The sequence below is a fragment of the Nyctereutes procyonoides genome, unplaced genomic scaffold (assembly GCF_905146905.1).
Source record: "Nyctereutes procyonoides isolate TBG_1078 unplaced genomic scaffold, NYPRO_anot_genome, whole genome shotgun sequence".
In the NCBI taxonomy this organism is placed as follows: Eukaryota; Metazoa; Chordata; class Mammalia; order Carnivora; family Canidae; genus Nyctereutes; species Nyctereutes procyonoides.
This window is the reverse complement of record NW_026575136.1, coordinates 20,009,446-20,034,398: the sequence shown is the minus strand read 5'-3', so window position 1 is coordinate 20,034,398 and position 24,953 is coordinate 20,009,446. Positions and strand designations below refer to the sequence as shown.

At 41.4% G+C, this 24,953-nt stretch overlaps 1 protein-coding gene across 14 annotated transcripts in view; it reads left to right on the top strand.

The window, feature by feature from the left end:
- LOC129495544 (transcription factor 4) overlaps nt 1–24,953 on the top strand; it is a 356,507-nt gene that overhangs the window by 95,404 nt on the left and 236,150 nt on the right. The gene's annotated exons all lie outside the window — the stretch shown is intronic.

Sequence of the window (24,953 nt, the reverse complement as noted above, 5' to 3'; positions counted from 1 at the left end):
GGGCCCTGCTGCGGCGCGTGGGGAGGGAGCGCCACACTTCGCTCCGCTAGTGCTCACAACCACCTGCTTTGAATGTGGGCTGATTGAATCGGATGACGGCTGCTTTTCATCACCGCTTCGGGATGGGGATGTGGGGGAAGTGTTTTGTTTTGATATTTCGCATGTGCTTAGGTGTTAGTGGTTTCAGATTGTTTAAGAACAGGCTCTCATCACTGCGCGTTGCTGAATCCTGTGGGGGAGACTGGAAAGAAACCTTGAGTATTTCTGGGTCTGTTTAAAAATTATGTCTTCTTGTGTGGTGTATTTATTTGTGTTCTGGATGCAGATTGCCTGGTGGAAAATAGCAGATCATTTTCTCTCACAAAAGGTTCTTTTGTCTGGTTGGTTTTTTTTTTTTTTTTTTCCTTTTGGATTTCAACTATTTTTTTTTTTTTTTTTACAGCCCCTTCTCATGACTTTTGATATTGGTGATATTGGTACGTTAATCGTTAGTACAATCATTAGGTTCTCTGGCGTTCTTGGCGCTCTGTGGGTTCACATCTCTTCTTCGAGGGTAATGTAGCATCCGTCCTGATACTCGTCTCTACTTGAGGTTCTAAACACTATTATCTCCTTTTGAATTCTGGTGTGTGGACACTTGCAGGCAGGGTGACTCCCAAGACCCTGAAGGAGAGATTACAACTCACAGGTTTCCATCACAATATGTCGGGGGGAGCGGTTGGGGGGTGGACACGGAAGAGGCTTGGTGAAAGTACAGGTTCCTTGGGCCCATCTAGAAGATTCAGATTTAGTACCTCTGGGAGGGACCCAGGAATATATGTGGGGTGTGTGTGTGTGTGTTTGCATGTGGTTGTTGTGTTTAACTGGTGTTCCAGATGACCGATACAAGTAGGTCTGAGGATCAGTTGAGATTAGGGAAACTCTGGCTCCACTTGACACCCTGGTTTTTCTCAAAGTGGTACCCCTGCATCCTACTCTTTTGGGCTTTTTTTGTGACCTGCAGTTTCCTGGGCTCACTCAGTATGGTGCCCTGAGATCTTTAGTGTGCCTGCCTTGGGATGCATACTTACCCTCAATTTCGAGAACTACCACTACAGAGATTCTAAGTTACAGGAAATCGTGGAGCAAACCGGAGGCTTAGAAATCTCTGTACAGATAGAGTCCTCAAAACAGGGGACAGGTGTGTTTGGAAAGCTTGTTTTGTAAAGAGAGCCTTTTCATCCTTTGACTTCTCTTATTTACACTGAAGCTACATTTTTGAATTAAAAAGGAAAGGAAAATAAGAAAAGAGCAATGACAAAAGATTCCGACCTGAGCCTTGGCTGGTTCCCCTTTGTCTTCACTCTGTGACAACTGTTGGACCAGCCTTTGGCTTTATGCATTCTGCCCCCCACCCTAATGCCCTAAACATTAGAGACACTGGGTCAGTGGGCTCCCGCTCCCGCCCAGCAGTCTCTCCGAAGATGGGGTTGTAGCCTAAGTTGGTGGCAGAAGGGCTGGCACGGTGGCATGCACGTCAGCTCTTAGCCCTGCCCTGTTGCACCCCCCACCCCCGTGTGCATTTTTTCGGACCTTTACTTCTTTTTTCTTCATCCCCTAATTCTCTGGCTTGTTTGAGGCTACAAAGACTTTTAAAAACCAGTTTCACTCTTCCTGGGCTAAACACACTGGTATCACAGAGAGCCATGGGATATTTTAAAATGTATACATTTATTTCTCTGCTTTTCTATCTCGTTCCTGAATTTTTGAAAAATGCTTGGTCTATGGACCCCAAAAAGAGAGGATGCATGTGTGTTACGTTTAAATTGAAAATCTTGTTTGTTTTGTCTATTAGACTATAGCCCAGTGAGAGTTCAGGAACTAAGGATTTTTCACAACCGCAAGTGAATATGGAACTCCATTGTTTTTTGTTGTGAGTATAAATATTGAGAATAGTTTTGTTTGTTTATGCCTGTGCAGTTTTATAGTAAATCCTTTCAAATGGGTTGCAAAGTCATCCATGGATATTTGTAAAGACTTTACAGAAATCACACATACAATAAATTATCCATTTGATTTGGACAAGCTTTGCAATTATTTGTGGCTTTAACCAGGGTTTTTGAAGAGCACTGTGTATGTCTTCTTGCAAGGCCTACTATTTTTTTTTTTCAAGAAAATGGGGAGCTTTGTATGCTATCTCTTGAGTAAACCAGTAGTAAACTATATATCAGGTAGTCGAATTACAGTATTTCAAATCTGTTCTTTTATTTCAAAGGGATAACAATTTATGCATTTTATCTCCTGGATTTTTTGTTTCAAATTAAGTTGTTGTCCTGTCCTTGTCTTTTTTTCAAAAAATAAATCCTCCACTCAATATATGAGAGAAATAAAACATATTGACATAATTAAGAATGTATAAAGCTCTTACTGGGAAAAAGAATGCTTTCACCTTGTAATAATGTTTCCATTGGCATTAAAAAAATTCCTTTTATTTGATGTTTTGTCAGGTTCCACTTTTTTCTATGATTTTTTTTTCCTCAAAATTCTGCATTTTAATGTTGATTAAATCTACTTATTCACTCAACAAATCATCATCGAGGCTCTGGTGTAGGGTCTGGGCCACAGATACCCAGTCAGTGCCCTGCCCTGAAGTTTACATCCCAGTGGGGTCAAAAAACAAAGATACCAACTACCAAAGGTAGTTAAAGGATATACTCTCTCTATATATATTTATATAAAGGTACAAAAATGTGTGTGTATATATATATATATATATATTTACGTATACTTCTATACATAAACATGCCTATAAATATAGAATACTAAATAGTGACAAATATTGTGAAAAAAATAGTAAGCATAATTATGGGGTGCAGAGGAACTAGGCATGTTCTTTTATCTCTCCAAGGAGGCCCTCTCCACACGTATTCTGATTTCTCATCATATGATCATGAAACATGGTCATGTGAAAATATAAGCCATGTCCCATCAAGGGCCAAATGAAAGTTCAAATCTGTGAGAAGACAATTCATCACTTAATATTAAGTAGTATAAAAATTATATTTACTGTCTATCCCGCCTACATAATTAAAGCCTTAACATCAGCTGTTAAATTCTATGTAAGAACTTTCACAAGGACCTTACATTCCAGCTTTTTGAAGAATGTGTATTTTGTCTCTTACCTCTATCAGTACATATCGTATCATATATGTAGTTGACTGATGTGTATGTGTGTATCTGTCGACACCTCTGTGAGACCATTCATTCATTTATTCATTCTAAGTGCATCTACTGAATGGGAAGAAACGTTTTTGAAGTGGAGGGAAGACCTGGAGACCAGATAACCAGAGGTGTATTGGGTAACAGTGAACGTTACAGAATCAGCGAAGGTTTTTATACAGAGAAGTGACCGTTGTCACTGGCCCATGATAGGTTGGAGTGAAGCAAATCTGAAGTCAGGGAAACTGGTTTTTGAAGCCCTATTATGAAAAGTGGTTAGTAAGAAGAAAGGAGGAGAAAACTGGTAAAGGCTGCAATAATTCAATCGAATAAGGTTGAGTAGAATGTAAATATTGATGATTGAGAAGATACTGATCTGTCTCTTTTTTTTTTTTTTAAGATTTTATTTATTTATTCGTGGGAGACAGAGAGAGAGAGAGAGGCAAATACAGGCAGAGGGAGAAGCCGGCTCCATACAGGGAGCCCGACATGGGACTCAATCCCAGGTCTCCAGCATCAGGCCCTGGGCTGAAGGTGGCGCTAAACCGCTGAGCCACCTGGGCTGCCCAGATACTGATCTCTTTTTATCTATCACTACTTTATTACTCTTAACTGAAATAAAACCAGCCTTGATTCTTCAGTGTATCTTGACTGAAAGCCTTGTGCCAAAACCTTGTGCCAAAAACAACAACAACAACAAAAAAAAACAAAAAAGGCTTGTGCCTTTCTACCTGGGCGCGCTCTCTCCGTGTGTCAGCTTTTCTCTTGCCACACCCTGTGATTTCCTCCTTTGTACTCTCCAATGGTTGATATCAAACCTGCCTTAGAAAGCTCTATCTCTTTTTCAAATATATTTCAGGAAGCAATCCCTTGATGATGTTTATTTGACATTTGTCACTGAACTTAAAACTTTTTGCTAATATTTGATATTTGTTCAAGTGCATATTTTGTCCCCTCAACTAAATTTGGATTCAGGATTTATAATTCATTTGGAGAGGCCCAAACTCAAAAAGGTTGTGTTCTATATTTTTAGTAATGGGACTTAATTTTCTTCCATTGAGATGAGATGTGAATGGCTCTTGAGGGACCAGGAGAGTTCACAAAATTTTATTTAGTCTAAAACACTGTAGAACTTAAGTATTATCAATACTTAAAGAGCAAGAGATATAAAGATCTGGAGAACATGTTCTCTGCCTTCACCTCTGTTGGAGTAATGGCAAGAGTGTGTTACATATCCAGACAGTGTGGTTTGCTAGATAAATACTTGATCTAGAGCAAAGGTTTTTAACTTTCTTAGAGTCAGAGACAGCTTTGAAAATCCAGTGCAAACTACAGACTTTCTTCCCAGAAAAGTGCATCTAGCTAAATGCATAAGTAAAATTTTGCAGCAATTTTAGGAGTTTCCAGATCTCCCTAAGGCTGACTCTCCCTCTAGAGTCAGTTCTCTCCCATCCCTCAACCCCCTGTCTTGGCATTGTTTGGGCCATGTGTGTAGCTTTTGTGTAGGACTGACATTGGTAAATCAAGGAGAAAGTACTCTTTCAGCACCTTCTGCAGCCTTTAGCTTTAGTTGTGCCAAGTGCTGGTTGGTATTTGTAAGCAGGCCACAGGGGACAAGAGGTAAGAAAGAAGATACGTGTGCAAATCAGAGGAGAATTAAGTGGGGAGTTATAGGGCAGATAACTGATCTACTTCCGAAAATGATGCCTCGGTGGGGCTTGGACAAATGTGAGTGACCAGGAGATGATGGCTTTTCAGCAGGTAGGGTCTGGATTTATCCAGACTTGGTATGTATTGTTGAAGAAGCTTAATGAGCATTAAGTGCATAAGCCTACTTCTGCGGTGGCAGGGAGTGGGAATCTGCTATATTTTTTAGGATATTTTCAGCTATAGCAACAACAACAAACCTTGACTCAAATTGGCTTAAACAGAAGGAAATGCATTACTTTATGTAATCTATCCTGAAATCCCTGGTGTTTTCCCTCCTCTGTGTGCTGGCTTCATCCTAGGGACAATAAGGACATTGCTGCTGCAGTTCTATGCATCATGCCCAAGCAGGAATATGCCCAGAGAAAAGTAAAAAGCCATTTTCTAATTTGTGTCTCTCCTTGGAACAGAGAGAACTTTTCTCCGGGACCCAGGGGCAGCCTTACGCGTCTCAATGTCCATTTTAAATTAGTCCTTGTGGTTGGCACCAGTACTCAGGATCTATGTCTGGAAGTGGAGATGAGGTCACCTTCCCCTGATCCACTTGGAGGAAGGATGGCTATTGAAAGACAAACAAAACAGCAACAAAAACCCCCACAGGCCTGTCATGATGGAGGAAGAAGGGGACGGACAGCGGGTAAACAGAGCTAACAGTGTCATTGCATCTTCAGATAAACTAAAGTTTAGAATAAAGGAGGAGAATGATGTTTGCATTTTTTATAATCCAGCTAAATCTATGTTATTTTCTGTACCATAACATGCGGGAGACACTCGTGTGCTTAATCGACGTATGTGAACTTGTATAACAGATTTTCTGTCCACATGGAGGCTGGTTTCCACTACTTCCCCTCCGCTGACGTCTGGACCCTACTGTCGTGCACAATCCAGACAAATCTGAGCTTTTAGCAACTGGTATTGATCTACTGTAGACTTTGCCTGTCCATTACCTACAGTAACACTTTTCTTCATTAGTGGTTTGTTAGTTGACCTGCTTATGTGTTCTTATCTTTGAGAACTTTCAATATAGCCTATGACGTAATACGTATGTTCATCTCTTCCTAGGTACTCTCAATTTTAATGATATTTCTCTGTTTCGGTGTAAGTAAGTGGGGAAAAAATAGTGCATGAAAATAAGTTAAAATGCTTCTCTGAGTCACTATTAGTTTAAATAATAGAATTTTCCTCTGGGATAATTGGGAAACTGGATTCTTCTGATTGATTTGTGAGACGAAAGAGAACTTTTTTGTACAAAGAATTTTTCATTCAAATTTGGGGTTCCAAAAAAATTGGGGTTCCAACTTCTCAAGGTGTCACTTCTCTCATGGCACAAGAGAATGGGTGAGAGTCAGTTTGGAAAGAGGTCAGGAAGAGGGATGACAGATTTTCCTCACAGCTCTGCCAATGACTTGCCTCGATGACTTGAACCAACCCCCGGATTTCTCTCTGGGACCCAGTTGCGAGGGATGGTGGAAAGTTGTGTGTGAAAATGCTTCAAAAAGTCCAAAGCAGTAAACTGCCATGGGGTACTTATCATTTTGACCGTGGTGTTCTGATTATTATACTTGAAGCAGAACTTTAGATATTAATAATACCCTTGCTCATCAATTGGGAGGTTTCAGTGGAAAGGTTTTCAAGAAATGTTGAGCCATAACTGCCGTCAAAGTAACAGACACAGAACGTCGGCCCCACTTTTTGTCTTGCTATTGCCAGATCTCAGAAAGCTGTTCTACTGTGGAGGTGACAGTTGTTTTTTGCTCTGTCCTGAGGCCAGTGATTATATAATATGTGTCAAATCACTAGGGTGCTTATCAAAGTGAGCATAAAGAGGCAAATGTTTCCCTTTACAACGACCATATAAGAGATTATTTCTATCAGGGGATAAAACATACATGAAGTCTGATTGTTTCACTGTGTTTTTACTCTAGAAATCATTGAGCTTGAGATTCATGCATTAACTCCTGTCTCCTCATGTGACTGGCAAGTGTTTCAGAGTGTTAAGGGTACTGATCTGCCTGTTTCTTGCTGAATCGTAACCCACGCTTGCATATTTGTGACACGAACTATTAAGTTGTGGGGGAAAATGCGCTAAGCTAATCTTTGTGGTGTACCTGTGGTTGAATTTCTTTAGTAACAGTAGAACAAAATTTTGAATTTCTATCCTGTGACATCATCCTTCTCAAAGTCATAGGAGGACTGCCGGTTGTGTTTCACAACCTGAGGAATTCTGCTAGTGTTTTGGTATTTTCTTGTGTGCACATCTGAAGAGCTAAGGGCCCAGCCATACAATTAACTAAGATTATATCATGTGCTTTCTCCCTGCCCTGCATGCACCATGTGGGCTGGAAAGTAAACAAGACAAAGTTCTTGTCTTCATGCAGTTTATTGTTCAGTGGGGAAGAGAGAAATCGCTTGGGAATCATAAAAATGTGAAATTCCATCTGTGACAAATCTAGTGGAAGAGAAGGACAAGACACTGGATTTAGAAGACAAGGAAAGCTTCCTTCTAGGAAGTGATGATTCATCTGAGAGTTGATATGAGAGTGAAATAGGCCAAGTGGGGAAGTGGAGTAGTGGGAGTGGGTTGGAGCTTCTTCTGTTAGAGGAAACACATCTCAGGGTCTGCAGAGGAGGGCCGGTGGTGTGCTTGAGCATTGTTAGGGGACCAGGGATACTGGAGGAGAAAGCAAGGGCCTGTGGGTACATGACCAAAGTGGCCTTGGTGTCCATAATTAAGAACTTTTCTCTTATCCTGACACCAAGGGGGAAAGATGTTGATGCATTAAAGGAGGGAGCGGCATGATGGATTCACGTGTCCGTTTAAAAGACCCCTTTGCCTATTCACTGCACGCTGTATACTAATGCACCAATGGCACTTGGGGCTCTATCTCCAGTTGTGGTTGTCTCACTAACATATACTCCATTTCCTCCTCCGTGTCCTCGTAGTTTCTGTGGGATCACTACATCTCCGGGGACATCCGTGATTGGACTATACCGATCAGGGTAATCCTAACTCCTTGGCTGTGCTTCTTAAACTTGGGTCATCGTTGCAAATTCATGCAGCTATTTTGTGGCTCTAGAGATCGGTTCCATAATGGTTCCAGTCAAGGCAAAGTGAGGAAAAATTGTATTCTTTTGTAAATCAAACTCTCAGCAAAGAAGTAGAGGAAATCCTATGACCATGATGGATTTCAGCTTTGGAGTGAAGGTTATATGAAGGTGGCAGAGTGGACGTATGAGAGCGAACTTTAGTTTTGTTCATCCTAAAATCTGCTTTATCTCTGGATTTTCCACTTACCTGGGTTGGTAAATTCTCTTTATAATAAAGGACTTTTAATTAGATTGTGCCTGAAATTATCTTAATCTAGTTCTCTGTTCTGAGCTCCAGACCCACTTAGTTACTTTGTTGAAACTTATACTTGGGTGACCAATGACACTTGGAACACAAAATGTCTAAAATATACTCTTTTTTTTTTTTTTACCACCCTACCTCCAACTCTGCACAATTATCCATCAGACAAAAACCTGAGAATAATCCCTGACTACTTGCCCTACCTTCCCAAGTTAGCTGTCAACCCCTGCCTATTCTCTTGCCCCAGTGTAATCCTGAATTGTCTGTTATCTCTGCTACAGCAGTAGTTTCTCATCTCTAATTATTCTCTTTCTCTCCAGGTTCTCACCTTAACAACCATTGTCCCCATGGCTACCATTTCCAAAATGTAAATATGACCTAGGTGCTTTTATACTGTGGTGCCTGCCTGCAGTCTTTACAGTGAACAATAAGTTTTGTAGTACTTTGTCTTCCTCTGGCCCTGCCCAGCTTCTGCATTTCTTCATTGGTGATCACTGCAACTTTAATACCTTTATTCTCAATGCTCGTAGTGTGCCTTGCCGTTGCCTGCATGGGGGTTGTCTTCTTGTGCTTCAGTGCCTTTGCACATTTGTTTTTCTGTCCTTGGAAGGCTCTGGGTCTTGTAAGATGGCCAAACACCAGTCAGGCAGAAAAGGAGTGATGATGTATTACCAAGAGGGCAAGCACCCACTGCCATTTTAAGTCACCCTTGGTACCGATGTCTTCTGGGATCTCAGGCTGCACCTGGAACCTGTTGATATTTCCTAGCTTGTCTCACACCCCAGGCTCATACCCAAGCCTGACAGCAGCTGTTGATAGCAGTCGTTATTGAACTAATGTCAGAGGCCTCTTCTGAATGCAAGAGGTATCCCAGTTCCTCCTAAACCCAGGCTACTGTGCCCACAGTTCAGCCCAGGAGAGAACAGACTACCTTGGTGAGGACAGGTATATGAGAAAGTACTGATTTAAAGATCATTCATGACTTCTATTCCCAGGCACACGTCTATTTCTCGGGACAGTGCACTGGGTAATCCTTGAAAGGGCGTCTCTGCAGAAGATTGGCTTGGGTGTGTGAGAAAAGGATGGTGAGAAATGTGGGCTATATTATTAAGAAAAGTCGGCTCAGTGGGGGAGGAAAATGAGAAACAATGAAAATAAAGGAGAGGAGGGGCTTGTCTGAATTCTGATGTTTTTAAGGAATAGCTTTCTGTGTTCATGTGAATATATGTTTGATACTCTGAGAAAAAGAAATCCAGATGCCCTTCATTTTTGCAAGCAGCCTCGGTTTTAGCGTGGGGCACACAGGCCACAGGATTCTTTGCCAATCACTTAACATTGAGAGGCCTGATTTTTCATCTGTATAATGAGGGTAATGCAGTGTGCCTCGGTAGTGACTGTAGGAATTAAATGAGGCGGTTTGAGTAAAAATTTCTCACAATGAATGACTGTTTTCTTTGGAGTGGTGAGAAATGTTTAATAATCTGCTTGTCAAAAGAAAAAAAAAAGCCCTTATATGTGATGTTTGCCAATTTCCATAGTGTAAATGACCTCCCTGAAGCCATTCTGAGTTCCCGGCATGATGGCATTGAACATGGAGTTGGGAGGATGAGCACATAGGGCAGGCAGTGCTCACCAGGATGCCACTGTCTTCTTTTGCTTTTCCACACCCTGAACTGCCAGGATCTGGCAAGTGATGATTCTAATTTGTATGAATCTCTATTATCTCAAATTCCATAATATTAATCATTCTTCTTAGTAATCATATACTGCTTTGCATTTATCTCTGATTGTTCTCCCAATCTAGACTATGTATTTCGGGGAGAAAGCCCTATTTTAGATTGATTTTTGTATCCCTTTGGTGTCAAATATCATACTATGATACTAGTAGTAATCATAGTAAAATCAGGAAGTTATTTCCGCAACCCCCCCCCCCTTTTGAGATCCTGTCGTGCTCCAGAGGTCATGGAACAGTTTTCCTAAATTATCTCTAATCTTCGCAACGGTACTGGAGGGTAGATGCAATCATTCCCATTTTACAGATGAGCATACCCAGCATGTGAGAAGTCAAAGAATTTCTCCGAAATCACACAAGTATCGAGCAGCTCAGCACTTATGGCTGAAAGATAGTGGTTGGGGGAGAAGAATGGCTAATGAATGTATTGGATTTATTTTCTTGAGACAGACAAGACTGAGCAGCCTGAGAACATTTGGTGCTCAGAGGGAGGAAATGCTAAGAGGGGAAAACAAGTCTGAAAGGGAGAGAAGGATAGTTCAAAGGCCAGTTTCCCCTGCTTCACAATCCTGACTAGTGCCAGCTCTAACTGCGTATGTTTGCTTTGCTTGGAAGAGAGAATCCTAGCGCCAGAATTCTCGGAAGTCTGTTTTGGAGGATGCATTAGTCAGGGTATGCTAATTGCTGGAACAAACAACCCCCAAACTTCAGTAGCTTAACACCGCAAAGGGCTCTTTCCCGCTGGTGTCGCAGATCCACGGAGGTAGGCCGAGCTGCCTGTAGTCAGCCCTTGGGTCTGGGTCCTTCCATTCCTTAGCTCTGCCTTCAGGGCCTCAGGGGTTCCCTAGGTTCTTTGTAGGCAGCCGAACAAAGTGGAAGGAGAACGTGCGTGGAGGCCCACTTGGGAAGTTTGAGGGGCCAGGTCTGGAAGAGGCAAGCATCAGTTGGCTCGCGTCCCTTGGGCCCAGGCTCTGTCCCCTGGCCCGTGTGCCTGCCCAGGAGGGTGGGAGAGCTGGAGGCCCGCGCTCAGGGGACGAAGCAGCGGGCTCACGGACACAGCCTTAGCTCGGCCACAGTGGGTTGCGCCGGGGACGCGAAGGTTTGGTGTCCACTAGTTTTCAGGGGTCTTGGATTTTCAGCGGGGCGCTGCAGTGGGCACCGGGTTGGAGGCCCGCTGATGGGCTTGACCTAAGGAACTTGTTTACCTTCTCTGCAAAGAAAGGTAATAACTAGGGCGCCTTTCAGGACCCACTTGGGACACAGAGGGGAGTCACCAAGAGGGACTGACCTGTTAACTTCTAGTTAAGACTTAGGATGGGCCAACAGGAACCATTGCTCATAGGTTGACCTCAAAACCTGCAATATTGCTGAGGAGGAAAGGACAGATGCCAAAGTAAAACGGAAAAAGAGTAAAAGAGTGATGGGAAGTAGGCTGTGGGCACTTTTTCTTTGAAAGCCCGTTGCCATGCTTCATGTAATCGAATTTCATTCCTTTTAATGAAGCAGTTTGTATAAATAACATAGGGGCTTTCCACAAACCGAATATTTAATATTTCCTTTTTTTTTTTTTTGCCTTAAAGATGGTAAGGTTTTTTATTTGTAGAACAGATGATTATTTTTCATTTCGACTGATTAGATCTCCCCATGCTATACACTAGTGGCCTCCCCTCTGGTCTCAGAGCCTTGAATTAAAGTGGGCAAAAGAAGCTGAGGGGTGGGTGTGCCTTTTAAAGATAAATTACAATATTGTTGATACAACGAGGAGAATTCGTTCTATCCTGTTTTTGCATTGTCTATATATTGCTTTAATTTCATTCTGTGTCTCTGAGGCTTGCAGTATTCCTTTCTTTGGCTTTCTTGTTTGTAACTGCAGATTTAGCAGTTTCTTTTGTGTACCACTTGCCTCCCAGAATTTGGCCCAGCAGTTCTGAGTAGCTGAACGATTTATCGAGGACAGATCAGCTGAAATGTGGCTCAACTTGAGTAAAGCAGAAGGAATGACATAAGGTTAGGTGACTGATGTGTGAGTTTTTGAATTTGATTTGGTTTTACATGGAAAGGTTGAAGCAATGATCCATGTATTCTAATAAAAATCATCAGTACAAATCAAATAAAATCTGGCTTAGTGGCTATTTTCCCACTGTATCACTCATGGCTAGCCTGTGCTGTTACAGACTGCATTTGGCAGGCTCTGTTTTTTTCCTACAACAAAATCTTAAAGTAGTATCGCAATCTTTGCTATGTTAGGAAGGCATCTTTTCTAATCAAACTTTCTGCTAATCTCATCAGATAAATCATTATTTTCTACTGACAGCTCCGGCTTCCCTGGACCCCTTCCCTGCTTCTTGTTTTCTTTTGAGATGCCTGGTTATTGTCATTCTTCAGGCCTTTGCTTCTATCTCCTTTCAAACTAACGACATTTCTTCCATTCCTGAGGAAGAGTTACAGCTTTTCACCATTCCACTTAGTGGATTTGTAAGAGCAGGACGTCGCAGCCGCTCATCCCTCTCTGACCAGTACTCCCTGGCTATCAGATGGGCAGAGGGCAGGCTGCATCCAAGTTGCAGACCTACCAAAGAAAGCCATGTGTATTCCTGTGAATTTGATGCCATTAAGCTTGAGAAAAATACCAGTTGATTCTTCCTAATGCATTTCCATTTCTTCCCCCAAGAAGCTGGACGAGGAAATTCATGCAGATGCATTTTGGCTGCTTCAGTTATGAGAGTGTCTCAGGCACTTGAAAGTGAAAGTAAGAGTAGCAGTGTCTTTGGGGAAAGCTGTAGTCCCATTTTTTGGTTATTGCAGACCTGCCGTCACAGTCCTGGTCTTCCTCAAACTAGTGCCAAGCTGTGTTGTGGTGGTGAAATGGTCTTGTGTACAATGCAGGGCAGCGCAGGGGGGAGACTAGCAGTAGTGTTTTCACTGCTGACACGACTTGGGAATGCATATTCCTACTTACCAAAGCTCAATCATTATACTCTCCCAACTTTTCCTAGTTCAGCAAGGATTCTAATAAGCTTCTACAACTATTCTGATACCTGTTGGTCAAGCTTCTATTGTGTAGGCCGGTCTTTCTCTTTTGATTTTTGTTTTTATGCTTTTGAAAGATAGCGTTGGTGTGCTCATGCTTAAGTATACAATTCCTTTGGATCCCAGTTTCATGCTTGCTAGGATTCTAGATAAATCGTTTAAAATGACAAGAATATAAAAAACAGCTTGGAAAACAGGATACAAAAGTGTGGTTACCTTACTGTGAGCTAAAAGTTAAACCCTTCAAGTCACCAAGGCAGACTGCTGTACTCTGATCAAAAGCAAGGTGATGTCAGTTGAACAAGTTGCAACGTCTGGGAACCGTTTTAAACACCACCATTATATCAGGAAACTACTAGTAAATTCAAGTGTGTGTATTGTATTTGTGTGTACGCCGATTTTACACACACGTGCGTATGTACTTACAGACACAGAATTTATTAATTTTTAAAGATTTTATTTATTTATTCATGACAGATACAGAGAGAGAGAGGCAGAGACACAGGCAGAGGGAGAAGCAGGCTTCACGCAGGGAGCCCGATGTGGGACTCGATCCTAGGACCCCCAGGATCAGGCCCCAGGCCGAAGGCAGGCTCTTAACTGCTGAGCCACCTGGGGATCCCCCAGACACAGAATTTATAAGCCCAATAAGAAAAGCCTTTGCCAGTGTCTTCCCAGGCATTTGACTGAGATAGATTTGTAAGGGTGATTTTCTAAGCATTTATAAGTCGGAGTTGAAATCCACCAGCACTGTTCAGTTTATAAAATGGCATGGGCTTTGCCGCAAGGTTAAAGGGACTATTTTGACCTTATATTGCTAACAGTACATTGATTTAATGAATAGTGTATGATATGCATATGTTCCGTCAGTGGCCAAGTCCCACTTACAGTCTTTCTGTCTTCAAGCTTTTCTCTTCACTTTTTGTTCATTTGTATACCTGATTCTAAATGTGAGAATATGTGCTTTTTAAGGTGTCAGTTTACTTCCCACTTTTAAAAACTTTTAGATCTGTTTCCCACTTTTTTTTGCCAGTCTATGGAAATCACTCTAATTTTTTTCCTGACTGTCATAAGTGTGCCTGTCTATCCATTTGATCTTAATTGGAAAGTGTTACTGCTGCGGTGGATCTCCTTTTTACACGGTGATTTATGGAATGTGGTGGAAAGACGCAATGAACGAGTAGCCATTCAGGGCAGCATCTACTCCAGAATGGATTATTTAAGTTGGCTTTATGCATCATGGCATTGGTTCGCAAGTAGGGTGCTCACTCCTGGCTTCATTTTGGCCAAATTCCTTCCAAGCTAGTAGTCTGTCTTCATTTATTCTGATCTCTATCCTCTCCAGCTCCACATAGGTCACAAGGCTACCACTAAGAATTATATCCACTGAGATGTCACTAGAACCTAAACAAGCATTTGAGGACCACTTCTTACCCATTAAGCTAGAACAGACGTTTTAGTCAAGGTTTACATTTGTTGCCCCAAATTTCTGTGGTTTTCAAAACCAGTTGATCACAGGACCAGAGGATATGTAAGGCTACCTAGAGAACTGGTATGGGTTGTCACTGGCACAAAGGTGGGGGAGTGTGGGTACTGAGGGAATTTTCACTTTTTACTTCATATGCTTTTGTATTTTATTTTTTTTTCAATAAGCGCATAATTGCAAATTGGTTGTAAGATCATAAAGGATCGCCCTATAGATTGCTGATTAGTTGCACAGGGGAAAGTTGTAATTGTGGAGTGATGAATTCCCACGATAACTTCACCAGGTGATGATATGAGCATCACAAGCAAAGGGGGCAGACCACCCGGTCATTGCGTGGCTCTGTCTGTGATCTCCCTGGGAAGACACAAGGCCACTTTTGTATGATGATAGTCACCTCAATAGAATCATGAGGAAGCATCAGATAAACCCAAATTGAGAAACATTCTCTAAAATAACTGGCCTGTACTCTTCAAGAATGCCAAGGTCACGCAAAGAAGGTCTGAGGAACCTTTTAAGATTAAAATGGAAGAGAGCTGATGGTCAGATGCAGTGACTAATCCTGGATTCCGTTTGCTGTTTGTTTGTATGTTTGTTTTTTGTTCTTGGTTGAGTGCATTTATTATACTCGAGATCGAGGGTCATTCATGGAATGAGTTGCAGGTCATCTTGGCTAAGTGGCAGCACCGTGGCCACCACAAAAGGGGGAAAAAGTGCCACATTGGGGAATGGAGTATAGATCAGATGGTGTTGTATCAACGGTCAGTTCTCTCGCTTCGATAACAGCTACTGCTTTTGTTCTTAGGAAATGCACACGGGAGTACTAGCATGATAAAAGGACCTAAGCGATATGACCTACTTGTGGATGGTTCAGACACAGCAAATGACGTAGTTTTAAGTGCATTGTAATGAAAATCAATTTAAAATTAAAAAGTAGAGAAGTATAGGAAAAATCTAGAAATATTTCTTGCCTTGACATCAACTCTTGTTTTTTTTTCCTTGATCAGGGGGCCAGGTCAGGCTAGGACACCTCTCTTTCTTGTTGTTTGTTTGGTTGAAGATCCCGGATGATTTTGGTGGTCAGCCACATTTGGGAATTATAACCCTCCACTGTATGTTATCCCTTTGAGAAAGAGTTTGCGAGACTCACTTGGAGAGTGACCAGGTGCCACTGCCTAAGTAGCAGAGACTCCCTCAAAATCGGAGTGAAAGGGTGAAAATCGATTTTGTGTAGTTTGGGGATGCGAACATGGTGTAATTCAGGTTCTCCGTGGGTTTCAGTGTGGTCGGCAGGTCTTCGGTCAACCAGGTGACTTACTGTTCTTTAAATGCCACAAAACCTAGATGTCCTTCCTCCAGTTCCATTCTCTCACAAGTCCGATGATCAAAGTCGCACTGTATGCCTGAGTATCAGACTGTAAATTTAGGCAGAATGCATCCTGTCGAGCCCATTAAGTAAAATAAAGAGATTTTCCCCTGATCCAGGCTATTACAATTTCACATTTGCAAAGTATTTCAAATTCATTTTTAATGGACTGCTTCCCTTCAAATACATGTGGAGATAGATTTATAAAACTGTAAACAGTTTATGCATTTTTGCAGATTTCCATTGTATGTGTTAGATACTGATTTACCTCTTTTTAATTGCAACAGAGATAAAGAATTAGTAGTTTAAAACAGTAGGAACTACATGTTCTGCTGTGATCAAGGAATTAGATAATCTGGCTTGTTTGCTTAAGGGGTCTGTATCTTGAGACTTTTATAGGGCAGTATTAAAGCTCTGAGCCTTCTTATTATGCCAATACCCAGAAGATTGCTTTAATGAGAAGTAAAGGGCCTTTTTCCAATTACAAGGGAATAACTGTATTAAGTTCCTGTGTTATGTCAACCTGCTTTGATTTGATTACTGCGAAAGAAATGGATTTATCTGTCAGTGTTACTTAATTAAGCCTTCTCATTGATGTTTTGCAGAGTAATATAGTGCGGTTTGCACATTTGAGCCTAAATACAAAGAAAATTGGCCTAAAACTAAGGCATGACCCCTGAAGATAACATGTAAGATTGATTGCTTGTCATTGCCAGGTCAGAGGCTGCAGTGTTAACCACAGGTAGAAGACTGGGATGTTGAAAGGATAAAATAAAAATTAGTTTATGGGACCGTGCAAGAAAACTGTATTTTAGGGAAGATTTTTGAATATTTAAAACTCTTTGGCTTCATGGGTATCAGTGAAGCATCTGTAAATAAGGGATGGGATGAGAAAAGACTAGAAGGAGCAGAGGCAGTAGACTCGGTTAGAGTATGAAAGGAAATAGAAGAAGGAAAAAGCACAAGGAACGGATGCCATTTGGGAGAAGTGGACCATTGTGGTGATGCAGAGCAATTACAGCCTACAAATATTTCAATTAAGCCAGCAGTCCTTTTCCCAGAGCCACACGAATGGCACCCTAGGGAGAAAAGAGGTATGGGGGAAAACCAGAAGAAAGGATAAAACTGTTATATGTTTTATCTTGGCTTTCCCCCCCCTGCACTGAAATAAATTTAATGAATCAATTACCAAGTAGGCATTTAAAAAAATCAATTTGTATATCAAGTCATTACAGTACTATGGACTTTGCAACATAAAAATTACATGTATGATTTGAAAACTGCAGGCATAATGACTTGTACATAAGAGTTATATAGTCTCTTCTGTTAGAAAATGAGGCATATTGTAACACTTTTGTTGTTCTTTAATGTTTTTAAGGTATCTTTCATTTCTTACACTTTGTGATGCGTATTTGTAAATACATCTTTAAAGGTACTAAGCACCTCGTTGAAAACTTCCCCAAATATACTCACTTTTCATTTAGATATTTTGAGGCTGATCTCTGTAAAATTGGAGTTAGATGCTATGTTGGTTTTTTTTTTTTCAAAGTCTTTCAATTTGGTAGCTTGTTTCTGATTGTTACTCTCACCTGATCTAAGCTAAGAACATGGTTTAGTAAGATTGAATTTTATTAACTGCTTTTAGATTGGTTAAATTTCAAAAACTCCAAAGAGGCAAATACAATTCATATTGTATTCTTGCCTCAAGTTACTCATGGCTCTCTGCTTTCTGGGCTTTTGCTTAGAATGATGAGATCTTGGGGGGCATCTGGGTGGTACAGTCAGTTAAGCTGCCAACGCTTGGTTTCAGCTCAGGTCATGATTTTAGGCTTGTAAGATTGAGCCCCTCGTAGAACTCTGTGCTCAGTGTGGAGTCCGCTTAAGACTCTCTCCTCCTCCTCCTGCCACTCCTCCCCTCTGTGTGCTCGGTCTCTTTTTCTAAAAATAAATAAATAAATCTTTATTTAAAAAAAAAAAAGAGTGATGAGACCTTGGAAGGATTAACACGTTAAGAGGAAGACTCTGACTGGTTAATTTAAAACATTTGAAATGGAAGGTTGCTAAATAGCACCCACCTCTCTGTGTTTCATGTTAGAGTATTCCAGTTAGAATATTATATTCCAAATGATATGGATGAATCTAAAGACTTAAAGGTTACTTTTTTTCTCAATTTTATACTGCAACCCTTTAGTTCTCAAGAAGGTTTCTGAGTTTCAGAATAACAAGCACCAGCACATTTATAATGCAATAGTTATGCATTGTATTTGGTTACTTTCATGTGATCTGACTTTCTTGTTATATGAAAATGTGTTTACCGTTGTTGTCTTTTTAAGGTTTTATTTATTTATTCATGAGAGACACACAGAGAGAGGCAGAGACACAACACAGGCATGGGGGAGAAGCGGGCTCCCTGCGGGGAGCCCGACGTGGGACTTGATCCCTAGATCCCCGGATCATGACCTGAGCCGAAGGTAGATGCTCAACAGCTGAGCCACCCAGGCGTCCCTGTTTCCTGTTTTATAGCACTGCAAAATGCAATTTACTCCATATTTTAAATATATGAGATTAGTTTTGTTTTTGAAAAATAGTTTGTTTTGAACTTGAGGAAAATAATATTCTCTAAAGAGTGTTCTACAGGACATATTAATAATGGAAGTTTACATTGGAGGTTAGTAAAGGCTTAAATAGTGGAATAACTCCTCTCTGATCAAATTTTCCTACTATACTTTCCACTTAGTATTTCCACATTTTGCCTTTTTAAATGCATCTATGTATATCTATATAGAGAACTGTAAGATCATCTTGTACTTGACTTTTTGAGTTTTCAGATTTATTTGGTAAGGAAATCCATTACCGCTCAGAAAGGCGGCATTGATGGCAATGATCTGAAAATCGAAAGCCCAGGTCTCTCTGTTCCTTACATCTGTGATATCTTCAAATTGGTGTGAGATGCCTCCCCACAACCCTCATCTTTTGCTCAATCAGATTTGGAAAGTGCTGAAAGTTTCTTGTTGGTTAGTGCTCGGATCCCTCATTATGAAGCATATCTCGTTTCTTATGGACAAAGAAAGAAGTAATTATGGTGGTGTGGACATTGTCCGTCAATATTTGAAGATTTTCAGCTCTTTCTTCATCTGTACTGGTACTCAAATTTAACTTCAAATTACTCCACTTAGAGCTCTTATTATACGGGGTGCTAATGAAAATGTGCACATCCTTAACACGCTCTTTGCTGATGAAATATTTTGAACTCTAAATTCATCTGGCACTGACGGAGAGCATATGCCATCTCAGTTTGTGTGGAGGGCTCAGCCAAGGGTTCTTCCTGGACTAGGAAATTAGTAGGAGCCACAGATGTACTCAGTCTGTGAGTCTCCATGATGATGTGGAGGCTATTTAATGGTATCCGTTGTTGCAGAGCGAGGGATTTGAGACGGTGTAGACCTCAACATGTCTCAGAGTGATTGTCTCTCCAGGAAGAACTTCGCCTCGGTCTCCCAACGCATTCTGAGTGTGTAGGAGCGTTCATCAGGAAGTCAGTCTATTTCTACAAGAGTAGGAATTTGTAGACTTTTAAAGCAACTCAAATAAAACACTTCAGTTGTTTTTTTGGCTTCGGGAAACTCTAGGACTGTGGGTGCTTGGCATGCTCTGGGCTGTAAGTGTGGAAAGGACCAATAGACAACTCTAAGTATTCCCTATCAGAGAGTTAGGTAACTCATGCTTATTTGTTTCTTCTTCCTCCTCCTCCTCTTCTTCTTTTTTTTGGTTTTCAAATTTTATTTATTTATTTAAATTCAGTTCAGTTAACATAACACTTGTTATTTCAAATCAAGGTTAAATGTACGTAATATTTAGTCTGTGTTCTTAGTTTGGGCCTTGGGTCAGCATACATAACTTTTGACAGCGTGTCATTTATATAGAACACAAACATTTGTTGCAGTGGTGAGAGGTAAAGGGGGTCTTCTGGAGGTAAATCAGGTCACTAAAACAAATCTAAAAGGTACCAGATTCTCTCTATGAGTTTTGCTGTAGAGTTTCGTGGAGAAGATGGGATTTGTTTATTCTAAACTTAATGGCTGTTTCTAAAATTCAGGGGAATATTTGAAAGTCTCTGACCTGTTTAGCAGACCTAGGCATCATAAAAATGGGTGGGAGGCTCAGATTTCTTTGAATAAATCACAATTTTACAGATTTACATGATTGGATTATCTTAGATTTTGGAGGGTGCTAATAAGTTATGCTCTCATGGGTATGTGTTGGTTACTGAGAATTTGCTACAGACCGGGGACTCCCCTAAGTGTTTAACAAATATTAATTAACTTATTTACTTTAACACTCACTCCTTGAGGTTGGAAATCCTATTATCCCTGTTATCTTGTTAGATACCTACTTTGGATGGGTCCTGGGTTTTTGCTTCTGTTTTCCTTGACCTATGAGCCATTAAATTTTCTAGGTTGGCAGATGTCCTTAGGGCAAAAATGTCTTCTCTACTTTCCTGGGTTCTAGCTCTCAATTTAATTTTGGCTTGATAAGTGCATATTATCTTCTCAGCTTATTAGTATCTTAAAGAAGATTTTTAAAACTTGATCCATCATTTTTAGTTTTTTTGTGGGAGAGTTGTTCAAATATACTAGCCTTCCCTCGTTCCAAGAACGGAACGCAAACCCATTTATTTTGTAGTTGACAAAAGTGAGTTCAGAGAGGCCAGTGACTGGCTCAGACCATAGAGCTGGCTAATGCGGAGTGGCTGGTGAAATCCGAATCTCTGTCCCAACTCCTAGGGCTGTGTTTTCTGACATTTGTCCAGGCTCAGTCTATCTGAGAGTTTCCATCTTGCACATAAACAATGTGGAGATTTGAGTAATCGGATCTTAAGTCTAATGAATGTGGAAATGGGGAATCATAGAAATGAAAAATTATCTCTGTGTGCCTTTTCTCAAAATGGACTGTTTTGTCCTAGTTCTGTCCAAACTTTGCTTTTGTGTTTTGGTGCTGAAATGTCAGATATTTTAGAGGGGCTTATGCCGAGCTACTCTAATAGAGTGAAATTTTGTGGCTTGTCAGGTTGCCTCCTGAACCAACTGTCAATCCTGTAGAAGTTGCTCAGTCTGTCCTCATTTAGGGTAAAATAAATGAGAAAAGTCTGGAACAATAGAACCCATTTTAGTCTTTTGGAAGAATAATTTCTGTCATCCACTTGCTTTATCCCTTGCCCTTCTGCTGCCTGGATTATTATTGTGTTTCTGTTATTTATTCCCATCTTGGTTGGAGAGTGGCAGTAGGACAAGGGAGAAGCAGGAACTCCATGTTGGGACAGCCTCTATCCCAGGCAGTTTTTCATTTGTTACTATGTTGTCTTAATGGATTTCCTGAATTATTTGTGTGCTTTTCTCCCATATTCATTGTGAATCTTGTTTCACTCCTTGTTTTGCCCACTCAGTAGCTTGTAGAATTTGGACTCCTTTCTTTTCTTTTTCTTTCTTTCTTTTTTTTTTTTTTAATTTTGACTCCTTTCTGGCAAATATCCAGTCCATCACAGTGTACACTTTGATAAGCTCATTATACCTCTGGCTTTACTGTTCCCTATTTTTATATTCCAGTCTCTTGATTTCTTCAAATATTTACTTTTAGATACTTGCATTGTGTATAATTCTATAATCTTTTGTGCGCTCAAGAATGGGCATAAACTCCCAGCTACTTTCACTGTGCCTGGGAAGACACTTGAGAAGTAGCATTCAAGATGGTCATGGAAAGAAATGAAGCTCTTGCCAGGGAGGACTTTAAAGCGTTGGAAAAGAGCATCCCCTGGCTTTGGCGTTGACAGCACCTGTGTTTGCCAGTTGCTTGGGAGAGTTTCCCGTTCCGACGAAGCCTCAGTGTTCTCATATATGAAATGTGGTACTGTTCGTGCATTAAAGTGCTTAGTGTAGCGGCAGAAACACTGACACTGAAGCTCACTAAATGTTAGCTGCTATTAGTTTTCGAGAGATGGAACGGTTCAGGCAGAGGGAATAGCAGGTACAGAACCATAGAGGTGTGGAAGTCTGTGCAGCGCCTGCATACACCAGCAGGGAAGAAGAAATGGCCAAGGGTAGGCCACATGCAGGTTTACTAAAAAAAGGGAGTCTGGGCAAGATGCAGTTGCATCTGGATGCAGATGTGATGGGAATGTGTGCCGAATGCTGCTGAAAACTGGCAACCTTGGCAAGAATTTTAAGATAGGGAGAGAGCGAGGCAAGTGGTGGTGGTGTGGGGCGTGCATCTGTCTTGCGTTCCCAGAAAGGCAGGCTGGCGGTTCTCAAACTACTGTGCACATGCGGATGACTCGAGGACCTTGTTTAAAACACAGTTTTCATGAGAGATCCACACTCAGGTGGTCAGCCGTGGACCCAAGATGCTGATTTTGAAATGAGTATACAGGTGATTCGCACGTAGTGAGTCCTCGGATGCCCTCAGATGCTGCTGAAGAAATGCTCACTAACTGGCAGGCCTGATGAAGCTCAGTGGGAGGGGACCTGGAAACAAATGACTTAAAAGCGACATGTTTACATTCATTATGAGTTACAAATCTCTGTGCTCTGGCTCTGTGGCTTCTAGCTCTTGGATACATGAGATACAGACCTGTTTTCAAAGAAAGAAGCATAATCAGAAATCGGACGGTTGTCCTCTTCGGTTTGGGAGAGCCTGCCCTTGGTCCTCATCTTTTAGATGCCCCGGGAGGCCAGGGGATGGAAAAGCCTGTTAAGAGATCAGGCTGCGGGAGGAAGCAGAAAGGAAGGTGGAGCAGCGTGAGGTCGGGAAACGAGAAAGATGGAAATGAGAAAGGATGGGAAAAGAGCAGTCAGATCTGATTGGTTGGGAATCTATTTGTGAAGGAACCCAGCCAGTATTTAACCTGTTTTGAAAAAGCTAGACTTCCAGCATTTTTAATTAGTGGATTGCTCGCTTTTGAAATTGCCCAGTTGGGAATAGTCAAGTTTTGATGTGTTTTATCTGCCTGCTAATTAGCAGGCTGCTTGGTTGACCATCATTTTCCCTTTATTCTGTGGACAGAAGATGTTTATGAGGGTCTCCTGAAACACTCCACTCAAGTCTGGGTTAAAAGGTGTAAGTCGCTGTGTATTCAGTAAGAGTTCATACTAAGCTATAAATTACATCCTAGGGCAGCCCGGGTGGCTCAGCGGCTTAGCGCCTGCCTTCGGCACAGGGTGTGATCCTGGGGTCCCGGGTTCGAGTTCCGCATCGGTCTCACTGCGTGGGGCCTGCTTCTCCCTCTGCCTGTGTCTCTGCCTCTCTCTCTCTCTCATGAATAAATAAAGATCTTAAAAAAAATACTAATACATCTTTCTCCTTCATCTTGCTTCTTCCGTTTTGCTCTTTAATGTGGTTTTCCCCTCAGCACTGGGCTTCTCAATCTAGACACAACTGAGACTTGGAGACAGAGCTTAGCGTGTGTGTCGTGGGGGGGATTCCAGCACCGTGGGACGGTCAGCAGCATCCCTTGGCCTCCGCCCCCTCCTCCTGTGCCCCAGGTTGTGATGACACCAGAAATGTCTCCTGGGGGCCGAAATCACCGGTGATGGAGAACCATTCCTCTCTCCTCTTTGTCTCTGCCCACTCTTTTGTGTTTAAAATTTTCCCAAAGGTTAAAACCATAAAATGGGTCCAGACAATCTGAAGTCTTAATGGGATATAGCGATTCAACTCTGTTCCTTCATTACTTGTTGGTCAAATGTAAGGCGGGGGGGGGGGGGGGAGAGGGGAAAAAAAAATCTCTCAAATTAACCCGGGCTGGCTGTTTCAGGTGAAAAGGAAGTCAAGGCTTGCCAGACTTCTGAAGATCCACAGCGGTTGAGAGATTTTTGGCATTTATGCTTTTTGTTGCTGAAAATATTTGATTTGGGGGTAAGGATGAGGAGAACCATGTAGGCTGGCTAAACTCCCCGATCCAGAGGGTTCTAAGTCCTCTCTTCAAGTATTGTGGCTCGGCACACCTGTAGGCCAGGGGATGGGTTGTTAAACAGTGGATTTGGGCAAAGCCTGGATGCAGCAATGGAGCTTTCTTGACATCCCTTAAAGCTCGCAGTGACAGCCTTCAGCTGTCCTGGGGGGGGGGGGGGGCATTTGTTTGCAGTTGCATTAGCTTCTGAAGCACCAACAAAAGGAACAGAGATATTTGTTTAAAAAAAGAGAGAAAGGATTCAAGTTTAGTGGTAATAGTTGTTTTTTGTTGTTGCTGTTCTATCTCTTAAGATATGCTAAAGTGCTGTGTACTCCACTGTACCCAAAAATAAATCCATTAATTATACCATGATTATTTCATCTGATAATAAAACAGCAGTAATAAAAGGAATGACAGTGCATTAGGAGAATAAACAGTATCGCTGAAATGTTAGGAAACACAATAAATGGGATTATGTCTCCTGAACCAAAGTTTCACACCTCCTCCTCCAGTGCTGTCAGAGGAAGTTTGTGATGGCCGTCTGTTTCCAACCATGATCAAAATAAGAGAACAGGGAAACTTTTTATCCTTATAAAGGACCTCTCATCAACAATCTCGAAGCCATTTCTAAATATAGAGCGACTGATCTTTAAAACGTTTTTTTTTTTTTACGTTTTAAGCAATTAATATGATAACTTAGCTGTTAGACTCTCCAGCCCGATTTTCTCGCCACTTCAGACACTCAGTGGTCAGCTGTTAGGACTTTGCTGGTGCAGAGTTTAGAAGAATTTCAGCTTTCTGGTAGTTTGGGTAGGTCTCTCCATTATCACTTAATCAAGAAAAAACATTGTTTTAATGACTTTGATTTTCACATCTCACTGCCCAGATTAAGGATTGTAGCCAAGTGGTCAAGTCTATTAAAATAACTAAAATACTGAGACAGTGTTGTCTTTACTTAACATTAAAAAAAAACAAACACCCAAAACATTAAAAAAAAAAAAAACACCCAAAATTCTAATATCCTTGTACTGGTGGCGATAGAGGACTGAATCCTCTTTGTGTTGTGTGTATTTTGTTGCATGTCTGTTGTCTGGTAGAGTGAGCCTTGACTAGGGAACGAGAAGTATCCAAGAGCATTATGGC